Below are 16,215 nucleotides of genomic sequence, written 5' to 3'. Positions count from 1 at the left end.
TTTCTTTCCATCTGTGCTTTGTTATAAGTATCTCCATGTTATTCTTTATTTTTAGCTAGATGTATGCATAAGTCTTGTCTACATTTCTGGTTTTCCATCTACCAAAATTATCAAAAATTTATCATACTCTTATCATGTGCAAGTCTCCATGATAGGTCCTGGAAATATAAATGCAAAAAATAAATTAAGTCCCTGACATCAAGGAGTTTACATACTACTGGGAGAGTCAAACATCTAAGCAATAAACATAGAAATGACAACTTAAAGGGAAAGGGAAAAAAAAAGTATCCTAAAAAACTAAACTGATCAAGCAATGCTTCTCATAAGAGACCTCTAATAAGCTGAATTCTGAAGGAAATTTTAAATTTCAATATTGGATGAATAAAGAGGAATAAATGAATTCCAGACAAGCTAATTAAATCTTGTCTTTACTACCTTTATAAATTCTCTTACATATGACCTGTTTTTTTTCTTCATAAAAGACCCAAGCAAAATCAAAACTTCATCCTTTTTTATGAAGTTTTGAACAAGTAATCACCTAATTAGTAACTCTATCTTAATCCTTTCCACTGTACAATAAATTCTTTCAAGTGCCTAAATGATATTATTAAAATGCAAATTTTACCATTCATTGCAGAGATTCACAATAGCTCTAGGATTAATCATAAATCTTTTGTTTGCTTGCTTTATTTTTTTATTTTTGTTTTGTTTTTGCAAGGCAATGCAGTTGAAGGACTTGTCCAAGGTCACACATTTAAGTGATTATTGTGTATCTGAGCTCAGATTTGAAATCAGGTCCTCCTGTCTCCAGGGTTGGTACTCTATCCATTGTACCACTTAGCTGCCCCATAAACACATTCTTGACAATCTAGCTTGGACCTACCTTTCCAGACTAACTTTAGATTATCATAGTAAATATGATAGTATTTTTCTTTTCAATGTAAGGCTTACTAAATCTTCCTAGATATTTCTGAATATGCATGTGTGCTTTTTTCTATGAACTCGAATCTATCTGGAACAAGAAAGAAATTAAATGATTTTATCTAATTTAGATAATTTAGATATATACATACATACACAAAATTGCAATAAAACAGTTCTAGGTATTTCTCACATACAACAATATCTCTCATCTCCTCTCTTCTTTGTACCTTTGTGCAGGGATTCTCACCTTCCAAGAAAGCACTAACTCTTCATTTCAAGCTCTTACAATGTATGATTTCATTCATAGACAGGTCAAAAGCTATATTTCAGACACAAACATACAGATACTCAGATAAAAAATAGCTTTTCTAGAACTGCCAGTCTCACTCATTACTAATTACCTCATATCAATTTCTGCATGCATTTGTATATGCTAATTTCTTCTCTCAGATTGGTCAATATGACTAGAAAGGAAAATGAGCGCTATTGGAGGAGATGGGGAATACTGTGACACTAAAGCATCATTTGTAGAGTTGTGAAGTGATCCAAACTTTCTGGACAGCAATTTGGAATATGTCCAAAGGGCAGTAAGAATGTTCATAAGCTTTGATCCAGCAATGCCACTACTAGGTCTGTATACAGAAGAGATCATGTAAAGGGGTTAAAAATCCCACATGTACAAAAAATTCATATAATCTCTTTTTGTTGTGGCAAGGAAATTGAATGAATGCCCATCATAGCAAAATCAACTGTGGTACACTATATTTCTATAAAAAAATCATGAGGGATGGGATTTCAAAAGTGTATGGAAAGACGTTCATGAATTTATGTCAAATGAAGTGAGCAGAATGAAAAGAACATTATACACATTAACAATAAATTGTGTCATGGTTAACCACAATGTACAGGAGTACATTTCAGGAGTACAATAAACAATTACACTTTTAAAAATCGTGTGATAGAAAATCCCATTTCAATCCCAAGGATTAACTGTGAGGTTAAATAAAAGCCAAATCTTATTATCTTCAATTTTTTAAATACAGACATGTATTATGTCTTTTTTTACTCTCTAATGTTTTCTTTCTTTCATTGGATTTGTTTTTTATATTTCTCAATTGACATTACATTTTATTTTTCCAGTTAAATCATAAAAATTTTTCAACACTCATCTATATGCAAATGCATATTTTTAAGTTACTTAATTTCCTTCCACCTTCATTTCCTAGCCTACTCTCTGCAACGATGAACAGTCAAGTGAATATTGTGCATAAATGTTTGTGTTAAAGATGGTTACAGATTAGTCATTTCCATTATGAGGTTGTTTTGTGGGATGGTTAATTATGTAAACAATTTTCCTAAGATTGAATCAATTCTGCATTCCTGGTATAAATCTTGCTTGATCATATTGTATTATCCAAGTGAAAACTTGATATAATCATGTTGCTAATATTTTATTTAATGTTTTTGCATCCTTATTCATTAGGTAAATTAGTCTGAAATTTTCTTTCTCTGTTTCTACTCTGTGCGGATCTATGTCTAGATATTGGCATACTTTTTCCAGGTTTATGTACCAACACCATATTGATATCATAGAAGGAATTTGGCAGAGTTTCTTCTTGACCTATTTTTAAAAATATTTTATATAAAAAAAATTGGAACCAAATGTTCCTTGAATTTTTTAAGGAATTCACTTGTGAATCCTTCGAGCCCTAGAAATTTATTCTTAGAGAGTTCATTGATGGTTTGTTGAATTTCTTTTTCTAAGAGAGGGTTATTTAAGCATTTAAATTCCTCTTATTTTAAGCAGAATATTTAATATCTTTGTAAATATTCATGTATTTCATTTAGATTATGAATTTAATGGCAGACAGTTGAACAAACAGTTCTGAATTATTATTTTTATTTCTTTCTCATTGGTGGTGAATAAAATGCTTTTCATTTTTCATGTAGTAATTTGGATTTCTTTTTTTAATCAAATTAACCAGTGTCTATTTGTATTTCATAAAATCAACTCTTGGCTTTAATTATTAGTCCAATAGTTTTCTTGCTTCCAATTTTATTAATTTCAAGTTTAATTTTCAAAATTTCTAACACACTATATAATTGGGGATTTTTAATTTGTTCTTTTTTTCAGATTTATTTATTTGTTTGTTTGTTTGTTTTTACCATATGCACATGCATATTTTCCAGTTACAAAGGTTCCCTTCACCCTCCCTTCCCACCTCATCCCCTCAGCAGGGAAGAGCCAGGTTAGCATTTTACATATATATAGTTTGATAGATATGTTTACAAATTAGTAATTTTCAGCATGAGGAATTAGGATTAAGGGAAATAGATACATAAGAGATATTTTTTAAAGTGTTCATAAGAATCGGGAAAAAGCTGGTATTTTGTGTGTGTGTGTGTGTGTGTGTGTGTGTGTGTGTGTGTGTGTGTTTTATTTTGTTTGTTTCTGTTCCTCTATCTCTCTGGACTGCTGAGAGGAGCTGCTTGCATAAAGGTTGTTCATCTCATAATGCTGTTTTTGATGTGTACATTGTATTCTTGGCTATATTTTCTTCACTCAGCATTAGATCCAGTAAGTTATTCTATGTTCTGCAGAGTCCAAACATTTATAGTTTTTTATAGAACAATAGTATGCCATAGAATGTATGTACCATAACTTGTTTAGCCATTCCCTAATTGATAGGAATGCCCTAAATTTCCATTTTTTTCCAGCAATCAATATTTTAGAACATGTAAGACTTTTCCCAATTTTTAGAATTTCTTCTGCATATAGACCTAGAATTGGAATTACTGGGGTCAAAGGGTATAAACAGTTTAATTGGGGGGGGGGGCGGGTTAGTTTCATATTACTCTCCAGAAATGATGAATCTGTTCACAACTCCACAAGCAATGAATCAATATTCCAATCCACCCACAACCACTCCAACATTGAACATTTTCCCCTTATCTCATCTTTGTTAATGTAATAGGTATGAGATGATGCCTCATTGTTGTTTTAATTTGCATTTCTCTAAGCAATAGAGATTTGGAGCATTTTTTTCATGCAAACTTATATAGCTTTTATTTATTCATTTGAAAACTGCCTATTTATATATTTTGATCATTGATCAATTGATGAATGACTTATGATCTTATAAATTTAATGCAATTGTCCATATGCTTTTGAAATGGGACCTTTATCAGAACTCCTTGCTGTGAAGATTGTTAACCAATTTTCTGCTTTCTTTTTAATTTTGGCAGAATTGATTTTATTAGTGCAAAAATATTAATTTAATGTTGTCAAAATCATTCATTTTGCAGTTTATAATATGCTCTTATTCTTGTTTGGCCATAAATTTATCCCATTTCCAAAGATTTTATAGATAATTTTTTTAATATAAATTTATCTATGGTATTGCTCTATATGTCTAAATCCTGTAGCCATTTTCACATTATTTTGGTAGAGTGTGTCAGATGTGAATCTATGTCTAGTTTTTGCATACTTTTTCCAGTTTTCCCAACAATTTTTGTCAAACAGTGAGTTCCTGTCCCAGAATCTTATGTCTTTGGGTGTGTCAAATAGTAGATTGCTATATTCATTCACTGCAGATTTTTTTAAAGAAAGATTTTAATTATTTTGGGTTTTATAATTTTCTCCCATACATGCTTTCCTCCCCCCACCTCCCCACAGAAGCCATTGTGTTAGTCTTTACACTGATTCCATGTTATACATTGATCTCATTTGAATGTGATGACAGAAACATCATATCCTTAAGAAAGAAATATAAAATATGAGATAGTAAAATTATAAAATAATATAACATTTCTTTCTAATTTGATGGTAATAGTCTTTGGTCTTTGTTCAAAGTCCATAATTCTTTCTCTGGATACATATGGTATTCTCCATTGTAGATAGGTCAAAATTTTCCCTGATGGTTTCACTGAGGGGTGATTAAGTCCATCAAGTTTGGTCATCACCCCCATATTGCTGTTAGGGTGTACAAAGTTTTTCTGATTCTACTCATCTCTCTCAGCATCAGTTCATGCAAATCCTTCCAGGCTTCCATGAATTCCCATCCCTCCTGGTTTCCAACAGAACAATAGTGTTCCACGACATACATATACAACAGTTTGTTAAGCCATTCCCCAATTGAAGCACATTTAGTTAATTTCCAATTCTTTGCCAACACAAATAGGGCTGATATAAATATTTTTGTACAAGTGATGTTTGTCCCTTTTATCATAATCTCTTCAGGGTATAGACCCAGGAGTAGTATTGCTGGAATAAAAGGTTCACACATTTTTGCTGCCTTTTTGGGCATAATCCCAAATTGCTCTCCAGAAAGGCTGGATGAGTTCACAGCTCCACCAACAATGTATTAGTATCCCAGATTTCCTGCATCCCTTCCAATATTGATCATTGTCCTTTCTGGTCATATTGGCCAGAGAGGTATGAGGTAGTATCTCAGAGATGTTTTAATTTGCATTAATTTGCATTTCTCTAATAAGTAATGATTTGGAGCAATTTTTCATATGAATATGGATTGCTTTGATTTACTCATCTGTAAATTGCCTTTGCATATTCTTTGACCATTTGTCAATTGGGGAATGACTTGGTTTTTTTTGCAAATTTGACTCAGTTCTTTGTACATTTAAGAAATGAATCCTTTGTCAGAAAGACTAGTTGTAAAAAATTGTTTCCCAACTTACTATATTTCTTTTGATTTTGGTTACAGTGGTTTTGTCTGTGCAAAAGTTTTTTAATTTAATGTATTCAAACTTATCTAGTTTGTTTTCAGTGATGTTCTCTATTTCTTCCTTGGTCATAAACTGCTTTTGTTTCCAAAGATCTGACAGGTAAACTACTACTTGATCTTCTAGATTGCTTATAATATTGTTTTATATGTCTAAATCCTGTATCAATTTAGATCTTATCTCGGTATAGGGTGTGAGGTATTGGTCTAATCTAAGTTTCTTAGGGGCAACTAGGTGGCATAGTGGATAAAGCACCTGCCCTGGAGTCAGGAGTACCCGGGTTCAAATCTGGTCTCAGACACTTAATAATTACATAGCTGTGTGGCCTTGGCCAAGCCACTTAGCCCCATTGCCTTGCAAAAACCTAAAATAAATAAATAAATAAATAAATAGATAGAGAAATAAATAAATAAACAAACAAACAAATAAATAAATAAATAAATAAATAAATAAAATGATCTAAGTTTCTTCTATACTAACCTCTAATTTTCCCAACAGTTTCTATTGAAGAGAGAGTTTTTATCCTAGTAGCTTGACTCTTTGGGTTTATCAAACAGAGATTACTATAATCATTTCCTGCTATTGAACCTACTCTATTCTACTGGTCCACGAATCTGTTTCTTAGCCAATACCAGGCAGTTTTGATGACTGATGCTTTATAAAATTATTTCAAATCTGGTGAGGCTAAGACACCTTCATTTGCACTTTTTTCATTGCATCCCTGGAAATTCTTGAGTTTTTATTTCTCCATATAAATTTAATTACAACTTTTTCTAACCCATCAAAATAATTTGTTGGAATTTTGATTGGTAGGACACTAAACAAGTGGTTTAGTATTATTAGAATTGTCATTTTTATTACATTAGATCAACCTGTCCAGCAACAGTTGATGTTTGCCCAAGCATTTAAATCTGATTTTAATTGTGAGAGAAGAGTTTTGTAATTGATTTCAAAAAGTTCTTGAGTCTGCCTTGGCAGGTGGACTCTCAGGTATTTTATTTTGTCTAAGGATACTTTGAATGGGATTTTTCTTTCTATTTATTTTTGTTGTATCTTGTAAGTCATATATAGAAATGTTGATGATTTATGAGGGTTTATTTTATATCCTTCTACTTTGCTAAAGTTGCTAATTATTTCTAGTTGTTTTTAAATGACTTTTGGGGATTTTCTAGGTATACCATTATGTCATTTGCAAAGAGTGAGAGGTTTTTGTCTTTCTTCCCAATTCTAATTCCTTCACTTCCTTTTTCTTCTCTTATTTTTGAGACTAAGATATTTACTATAATTTTGAATAGTAGTGATGGTAATGGGCATCTTTCTTTCACCCCTGATTTTAATGGGAATGAATCTAGTCAATCCCTGGTGCCAATAATGCTTGTTGATGGTTTCAGACAGGTACTGATTATTATTCTAAGGGGAAAAAACATTTATTCCTATGCTCTCTAGTGTTTTTATTAGGAATGGGTACTATATTTTTTCAAAAGCTTTTTCAGCATCTGTTGATATGGTCATATGACTTCTGATAGTTATGTTATTGATATAATTAATTACATTAACAGTTTTCCTAATAATGAAACAACTCTGCAGTCCTAGGAAAAACCCTACTTGATCATAAAGTATTATCATAGTGATAACTTGTTATAATCATTTTACTTAGATATTATTTAAGATTTTTGCATCTATATTCATCAGGGAGATAGGCCTATAATTTTCTTTCTCTGTTTTAATTCTTCCTGGTTTAGGTATCAGCACCATATTGTTGTCATAGAAAGAGTTAGGCAGATTTCCAACTTGCCCTACTTTTCAAAAGAGTTTGCATAGAATTGGAATCAATTGTTCCTTAAATGTTTGATAGAACAGAATTCACTTGTCACTTCATCTGGCACTGGAGATTTTTTCTTAGAGAGTTCAATAATGGCTTGTGGAATTTCTTTTTCTGAGATAAGGTTATTCGGTTTTTAATTTCTGCTTCATTTAATCTGGGTAATTTATATTTTTGTAAATATTCATCCATTTCACATAGATTGTCAAATTTATTGGCATACATATTGGCATAATAGTGCCAAATTATTACTTTAATCTCTTCCTCATTGGTTGTGAGTTCACCTTTTTCATTTATGATACTAGTAGTTTGGTTTTCTTTTTCCTTTTTTTAATTAAATTCACCAGAGGTTTAGCAATTTTATTGGGGTTTTTTTTTTTCATAAAACCAGCTCTTGGATTTATTTATTAGTTCAATAGTCTCCTTACTTTCAATTTTATTAATTTCTCCTTTAATTTTGAGAATTTCTAAATTGGTATTTAATTAGGGGTTATTAATTTATTCTCTCTATTTTTTAGTTGTATAATTGGTTCATTGATTTCCTCTTTCTCTAATTTATTCATGTAAGCATTTAAGGATATAATATATCCCCAGGCAACCACATTGAGTGTATCCCATAGGTTTTTTGTATGTTGTACCATTATTGTCATTATCTAGGATGAAATAATTAATTCTATCTATAATTTGTTGCTTGATCCACTCATTTTGTAAAAGGAGGTTATTTAGTTTCCAATTAGTTCTGTGTCTAGATCTTTGTGTCCTAGTATTGCATATGATTTTTATTGCATTTTGATCTGAGAAAGATGTATTCACTATTTCTACCTTTCTGCAATTGATCATTAGGATTTTATGTCCTAGTACTTGGTCAATTTTTGTGTAAGTGTCATGTACTGCAAAAAAAAAGTATATTCATTTCTATCCTCATTAAATGGCCCCATTGGTCAATCTTATCTAGGTTTTCTAACCATCTATTTACCTCCTTACCTTCCTTCTTGTTTATTTTATATTTTATTTATATAAATCTGAGAGCATGATGTTCAGGTCTCCCACTAGTAGAGTTTTGAAGTCTATGTCTTTCCGTAGCTCTTTTAACTTCTCCTCTTAGAATCTGGATGTTGTTCCATTGGGTGCATACATATTTAGTATTCAAATTACCTTATTGTCTAATGGTTCCTTTTAGGAAGATATCCTGTCCTTCCTTATCTGTTTTAATGCTATCTATTTTTGCAGTTGCATTGTCTGAGATAAGGATTGATACTCCTGATTTTTTTCACTTCTACTGAAGCAAAATAATATCTTTGCAATATGACATTCTATGCCCTTCAATACCTTAATGTTGATTCTTCCAGATCCTGTGTAATCTGTACTATGCTTCCTTAATATTTAAAGTATTTCTTTCTTGTTGCTTCCAAGATTTTCTCTTTTATCTGATAGTTGTGTATTTTGGCCACAATATTCCTTGGCATTATCATATTGGATTCCCTTTCAAGAAGGCATCAATATATGCTTTCAAAAACTATTTTGACCTATTTTCCATGATACCAAGATAATTTTTTATCACTAAATCCTGCAATTTGAGTCCAGGCTTCTTTTTTTATCCTGAATGTTTTCAGGAAGACTAGTGATTCTTAAGTTGTCTCTTCTGGATCTATTTTCAAATTCAGTGGATTTGCTGATGAGTTATTTTATATTTTCTTCTTTTTTAAAAAATTCTTTTTTTTTTTACAGATTCTTGTTGTTTCATAAAGTCATTCATTTCCACAGATTCCATTCTTTTCTACAGGGAAGAATTTTCTCCATTTGCCTTTTGCAACTCCTTTTCCAATGGGTCAATTCTATATTTGAAGGAATCTTCCTTTTGCCCAATTGAGGTTTTCAGAGAACTATTATCTTTTTCAATTTGTTCAGTTGTATTTTTTCAAGGATTTGTTTTCTTGTTGCAAGGTGTTAATTTTCTCTTGAGTTTCTTTTCCCAATTTTTCTAATTGCTTTTTAAACTCCTTCCTGATTTCTTCTAAGACATCTTTCTGGAGTGGAGACAAATTCATATTCTCCTCAGAAATTCTAGATATCTTTGAATTACAATCTTTTCCTTAAAGGTAATTATCTATGGACCCCCGCCTTTCCTCAGGCTTTTTTTTTAGTTTTTGCAAGGCAATGGGGTTAATGGCTTGCCCAAGGCCACAAAGCTAGGTAATTGTTATGTGTCTGAAGGGGGATTTGAACTCAGATACTCTTGACTCCAGGGCTGGTGCTCTATCCACAGCACCACCTAGCCACCCCTGCCAAGGAGTTTTCATCAGTAATTTGAATAATTACTCTTGCGTCAACTGTCTAAAATAATAACACAAATATAGATAATTATTTTGGGGTGCAATAATGTCATGATACAATTGTATAAATAGTTAATTTTTATTCCTTTCCTTAACTTCTAAAATTGCTTTTTCTTTCCATTTAAGAGCAATTACTGCCTCTTGCCTACCTAAAGTAGTGACACAGGAAAACAAAATAATTATTTCTTGGAAAAGTTCCATTGGGAGAATATACCAAAAAAAAAAATTAAGCACTCAAAATACGAACTGCTTAACACTTAAACCTTCTCTGGAAGGAGCAATCAAAAAAACATAACAAGGTAGAAAAAGCTATGCTTTTCCACAGCTATTGTCTTTCACATTACTAATTGTTTTCTTAGCATGTTCACAAATATAAGGGAATTTTTCTCTTTACTTAGCATTTATTATGAATTTGTAATATGTTTTTTTCCTAATCTAATCCTTTTTATATTCAGGGCAATTAAGTGTAATGATTATTTCATGTATCTTCAATATGACTTATTTTTATAAATAGTGCTGTTCTTTATGCCAAAAAAATGATGAATAAAAATAGTTCTTTTGGAAATATTTCAATTTTATAAAATAACTATATTGGCTACACAATTTAAGGGATTTATGACATCTCTGCCTCAAAGTTCTCATTTTCCCTGAATTGACTATGGAGTTTTCTGTTTTTTCTTCCTTGGACCTAAAGCTGCAATGACTTTATTCCACTGATTTTAGGTACTCGGTCCAAGCACAGTTACATTTAAATACATTTAATGAGACACGTTTTACAATAGAATATTTGATTCAGTGGTATAGGTGAACAAATCACAAAATTTATCCTTATACGTCAGACTATAGTACTCCCCACTGTTAATAAATGAGAAGGTGAAGATCAGTTTCTCAAGTTAATCCTATGTAGTCTTGGTCCATCCAAGTTCAATTCAACACATCATCTCATTATTGACTTCTGCTGAGCTAGAGTCCCATGATTTTGATTCTCAAGATATTATTTTTGAGGTGTCTCAAGATAATACCTGGCTAGAATTACTGTACTTATGAAGATTACTGGATTATGTTGCATTTCCAAATAGGAGATTCCACTTATTCTCCTTCTACTAAAAAAAAGAAAACAAAATATAAATGTCAAAGACTTGGGCCTATTTCTCCAGGATCATATGACCCAGGGCATAGAAGAAGAGAAACAAAGGTTTTCTGATTCTTTTTAAAATATATCAGTTATGTCACAGGAAATTCAGTGAACAATTTTCTTCAATTTTCTGAGACATGAATTAAGTAAAAACACACGTCCTGTATCTGAATCAATATTAATGCTTTAAATTTTTTGCTCCAAAGATATCAAAGAAGCAAAAAATAACTCCTCTCCACCACATGAAAAGATTAGCAAAAAACAAATCCCTGATATCTTTCGTATGAGTGATGTCATGATAGACATCCACTTGGGCGATGCCATAAATCCGTTACAATTTGAAATGTTGGAAAGCTCACTATCTAGACTGAAATAAAAAGAGTGTCTTAAAAAATAAGCTAAGGAGTATTAAATACTGCTACAAGTAAATTGACATATTTATGCAGTTACAACAGGATAAATATTACTCCAAAGTAAATATATTGATGACCTAAATGAAGATATCATTTTTTTCTGTATCACTCTGAATTCTCTTTATATAGGGTTGCAGCAGTTGTGATAACCTTCTTTGAAGAAAGGTCCCAGAATAATACAACCCTAAATATATATTTAATTAAAATTGGAAAATATACATTTAAGTATACGAATAAAAAACAGTAGTTATTTTATTTCCTTTCTTATAAAATGCAAATTTTTTGTAAAACGAAGGAAAGAGAGAGATTATATTATTAATAAGTTGTGTGTGCATGTGGTTGTTTTTGTGTCTATGTGTGTATGTGTGTGTGTGTGTGTGTGTGTGAGAGAGAGAGAAAGAGAGAGAGAGGAATACAATGAGGATGATGCAGGAGAACATATATCAGAACATATAACATTCTATCACCATGCAATAATCCAATTCATTGTCTTGTAGCAAAATTAAGGGAATGGATTGAGAGATGGGAAAAAGAGATAAATTACTATTTTATTTGGGTTGGTTGTATTTTTAATTTTGTTTTTATTTGCAGAAATTTATTTTCTTGAAAATGTAGACTTATTGTGGTTGTAGCATTTTCTTCCCTTCCTTCATTCACTCCCTTCATTCTCTCTTTCCATTGCTCCTTCCCTCCCTCTTTTTCTCCTATCATTCCTTCCCTCCTTACTCCCTTCTTTACTTGTTCTCCCCTCTTTCAACATGATCTTCATCACCATCATGACCATCATTGTCTCTATATCCCTGTATCTTTCTCTGTCTCTGTACCCCCCTCTCTCTCTCTTTCTCTCTCTCTCTCTCTCTCTCTCTCTCTCTCTCTGTCTCTGTCTCTGTCTCTTTCTCTCAATCTCTCTGTCTCTCTGGCAATCTCTCTCTCTCTCTCTCTCTCTCTCTCTCTCTCTCTCTCTCTCTCTCTCTCTGTTTCTCCCTCTCTGTCTCTCTGAATCATTCCATTAGCTGATTTAGTTTGTTCAAATTCACAGAAGGACCACCTATATTTGTCTCTCTACAAATATTTTCTAGTGATTTTTGGTGGGGGAGGTTAAAATCTATGAGCTAACTCTAATGTAATCTCTAAATTAATTAGGCAATAAATTTAGTGACATTACTATGATATCTTTATTAAAGAAATTTAGCATCAAATTTAAATATATCCAACAAAAGCCTTAAAACATAATTTAAAACATTGGTCCACTATAAAGTAAAAACAAAAGCATAAACAAAACAATTTTGCCTACTTTTGAATAAAAATCTGTCTTTTTCACCAGAGGAAAACGTGACTTTTAATTTGATACAGTTAAACACATAGTGTATGTTCAACACCCCCGAATTGTTAATTCTTTGCTTTATCCTCTTATCATTTTCTTTATGAGCTGAGGGATTGTTCATTCAAATTCTTCTAATCCTTATAATACCTGGTCCATTATTACAAATCCTTTCTGTTCAGATAGCATCTAATTCTTATGAATCTCATGAGTATTAAAGGAATCTTATTAAATGAAAATGGTGGTATCACATCTTGCCTGAGATTGGATTTGCACTTTAATAGCTTAAGTGCTGATATATGGAGATGGCTCACTAGATACACACATACAATGTGCTTGTATTCCATGTGCATGGGGATGATACGTATATGCACATTTCTCCAAGTTCTATTATCTTTCAAATCTGCATTAATTTTGAAGACTCATCTCATGGTAGTAAGGGCACTTGCATGCATTTTTGCATGCATGAATTGAAAATCTGTTAAGAAAGCTGTTATACCACAGAGATATATAAAGAAACAATAATATTAATCTTCAATTTGTGAAATCAATAATATTTCATCCAAACATTTTTCAAGAATACTTAACTACAAAACTACTTCATATTATCAGACTTCCATAGAATGAGTATACCTTCCTTGTTATTTTTTAAATAGGGGCAATAATTTTCTATTTCAAACAATTCTGTTAGAAAATCTATTTGATTTTTAATAATCAGTTGAGTAAGAGTTGTTGCAATAATTTTATTGAATAAAATATAAAGTCTTTAAAGTGGCATTTAGGACCATTTATGATTCCAATGATAATTACAGTATTATGTTACACTGCTGGAGTTCTCACAAGGCCAGATTTCCTTATATCCTTGCATGTCTTCATAATTTTGCTCAGGAAGTCTTGAATGCTTAGGGTAATTAAATCTGCCTCTGTATTTCTGCTCAAAGAACTCCCTTCCTTTTTCCAAGATGCAACACATCTGACATATCAGATAACAAATAATAAACTATCTCAATATAGTTTTTAAAATTTTATTCATGATTTTTGTTTCTTTTATCACCACAGTTATCACAATATGCTATTTCCCACAACCCAAATGCCATTTTATCCCACAAATAATAATTTGGAGGGAAAAAAAACAAAACAAAACACAACACAACTGTGCAAGACAAATTAATACACTGCAAAATTTCCAAGTAAAATATATGCAAAGTGTCATGAAACTTTAATTCTTCATATTATTTTTATTCAAGTCCTGCTTGAGTTGATAATTTTGCTTAATTTCCTTTTGATTTTTTTGGGGGATTGTAGTTGCTTAGAGTTCATAAACTTACTCTGTATAATGTTTCTTTGGCTATACTAACTTTATTCTGTATCAATTCATGCTTTAATTTTTCCCTTTATTTATTGCCTATACCATTTCTTACATCACACTGATATTCTACTACATTCGCCAGGATATACTTAGTCATTCAATTAATGGATGTCTACTGCATTTACAATTCTATTACTAAAGCTGAAACTAAAAATATTCTTTGATAGATGACAATACATTCTTATAAGTAGCATCCTTGGGGTAAAATCCCTAAAAAATTGTCACTAGTTCAAAAGATATAGTGATATTGTTCATTTATTTGAATAATTAAAATTGCTTTTCAAAAGATTACTATTAATTTCCAGTAAAAGAAAAAATATAATGTATTACTTCCATTAATCACTATAATGTCCTTTTTTTGACATTTCTGCCTATTTTAAACTAGGGAGGTGAAAATTCAGGTTTTAATCATGCTGTATTTCTTTTATTATTAGATAGCTTGAACATTTTTTCCTTGTAATTGTCATTTTTTGTAGTTATTCTTTTGTGAACTTTTGGTTCTCATCCTTTGATTATTTATCTGGGAAATGTGATATAATTTTTGATTGTTTAATCCTTTCTTTTCATATTCTTAGCTGTATAAATGTAGGCCAGGAAGAAATTATTCTATTTGAAGTAACCTTTTATTATATCATAATTTTCTTTTCTTCTGTACATATTTCTTACCAATAATCATGATAGGTATTTAATGCATTTCTCTTCTTAATTTTACATATCATTTTTAATAAGAGCTCGATTTTCCATTCATATTATATTATGAATTGCATTATAAGTTTCGAAGTAAAACTAATTTCTTAAATTCAATATATGATTTATTCATTTTTTTAAAAGATAAAGTTATTTCTTTCAATAATTTATGTCTAGTTTTTTCAAACATTTGATTATTGAGTTTTATTGTTTATGGTATTACCTTGTCTAGTGTGCTCTATTAATTTGTTTTATTCTTTAAACAGTAACAGATGATTTTGATGAATGATTTTGTATAATGAAGTTTGAGTTCTAGAAAATATTTTCTCCACTGCTACTTCTTTCCAACATTTCTTTGATATTCTAGATTTTTTTTGCCTTTTATAAATGAATTTTCTTACATACTATCAGCTATCACCTTGACAATTTGGTTGATATAACAATTAGAAACATAAATCAAGTTGTACAATATTGACATCTTATTATATTATTGTGGCTTTACCATTAGAATTTAAAATCTTGAAATTTTTCTATGTTATCTCTCTGTTTTCAGAGGTTGATTTCTAGATATGTTATATATCTTCTTATTTTGAATGAGTTTACATTTCTGTTATTGATTTTTGTGTTATTTTAGTAATTTGTAGAAATGCCCTTGATGTTTTATGATTTACATTGATGTGAGAAATGTTACTAAAGTTGTCTCAATTAGGATCTTTGCTTTATTTCCTTGTTAACAACTCTTCCATCATATATATAAAAAAAAAGCAAAAAAGGATATTTTCCTTGTCAGTCTTTATTTCGTTGATTTATTTTTCCTTTATTACTGGTGTCATTAGTATTTCCAGAATATTTGTGGGCAGAGTGGGCATATTTGTTTCATTCTCATATGTAATCAAAGAGATTATATATATATATATATATATATATATATGTATATATATATATATCACGGCATATGATGCTGTTTTTAGTTTTAGATATTTATTTTAAGTGACATTTTCAAAAAGTCTTTCTATGCCCATAATATGTAAACAATTGTGCTTTTCTCATAAAGGATTTCTATTTTGTCATAGACTACTTCTGTATACATTTAGAAAATCAGGGTATTTTGGATATTTTTGTTTCTAATAAAATTATGTTGTTTGTTTTCCTATTGTTGAATTATCCTTGTATCCCTGGTTTAAATTCCATATATTCACAAAAATGATTTCTTAGCTATAGTATATTTATCAACATTTTGTTTAAAATATTTGATTGAATGTTCATTAATAATATTGATCTAGGTTTTCCTATGTTTTGTCTTTCTTTGATATGTATTAACATTATAATTCTCTCTGTGGATTATGATTAGGTTTTTTTCTTTTTCAGTTTTTGTATAGCTTTTGAAATATGAACACTGTGTCTTCTTTAAATATTGGATATAATAGTCCTGTATATCTATCATGATTAGAAGTCGCTTTTTTTTTTCATT

This window comes from Macrotis lagotis, chromosome X, assembly GCF_037893015.1.
Source record: "Macrotis lagotis isolate mMagLag1 chromosome X, bilby.v1.9.chrom.fasta, whole genome shotgun sequence".
Classification (NCBI taxonomy): domain Eukaryota; kingdom Metazoa; phylum Chordata; class Mammalia; order Peramelemorphia; family Peramelidae; genus Macrotis; species Macrotis lagotis.
The sequence above is the reverse complement of the archived record's forward strand: the minus strand, read 5'-3'. Positions refer to the sequence as shown.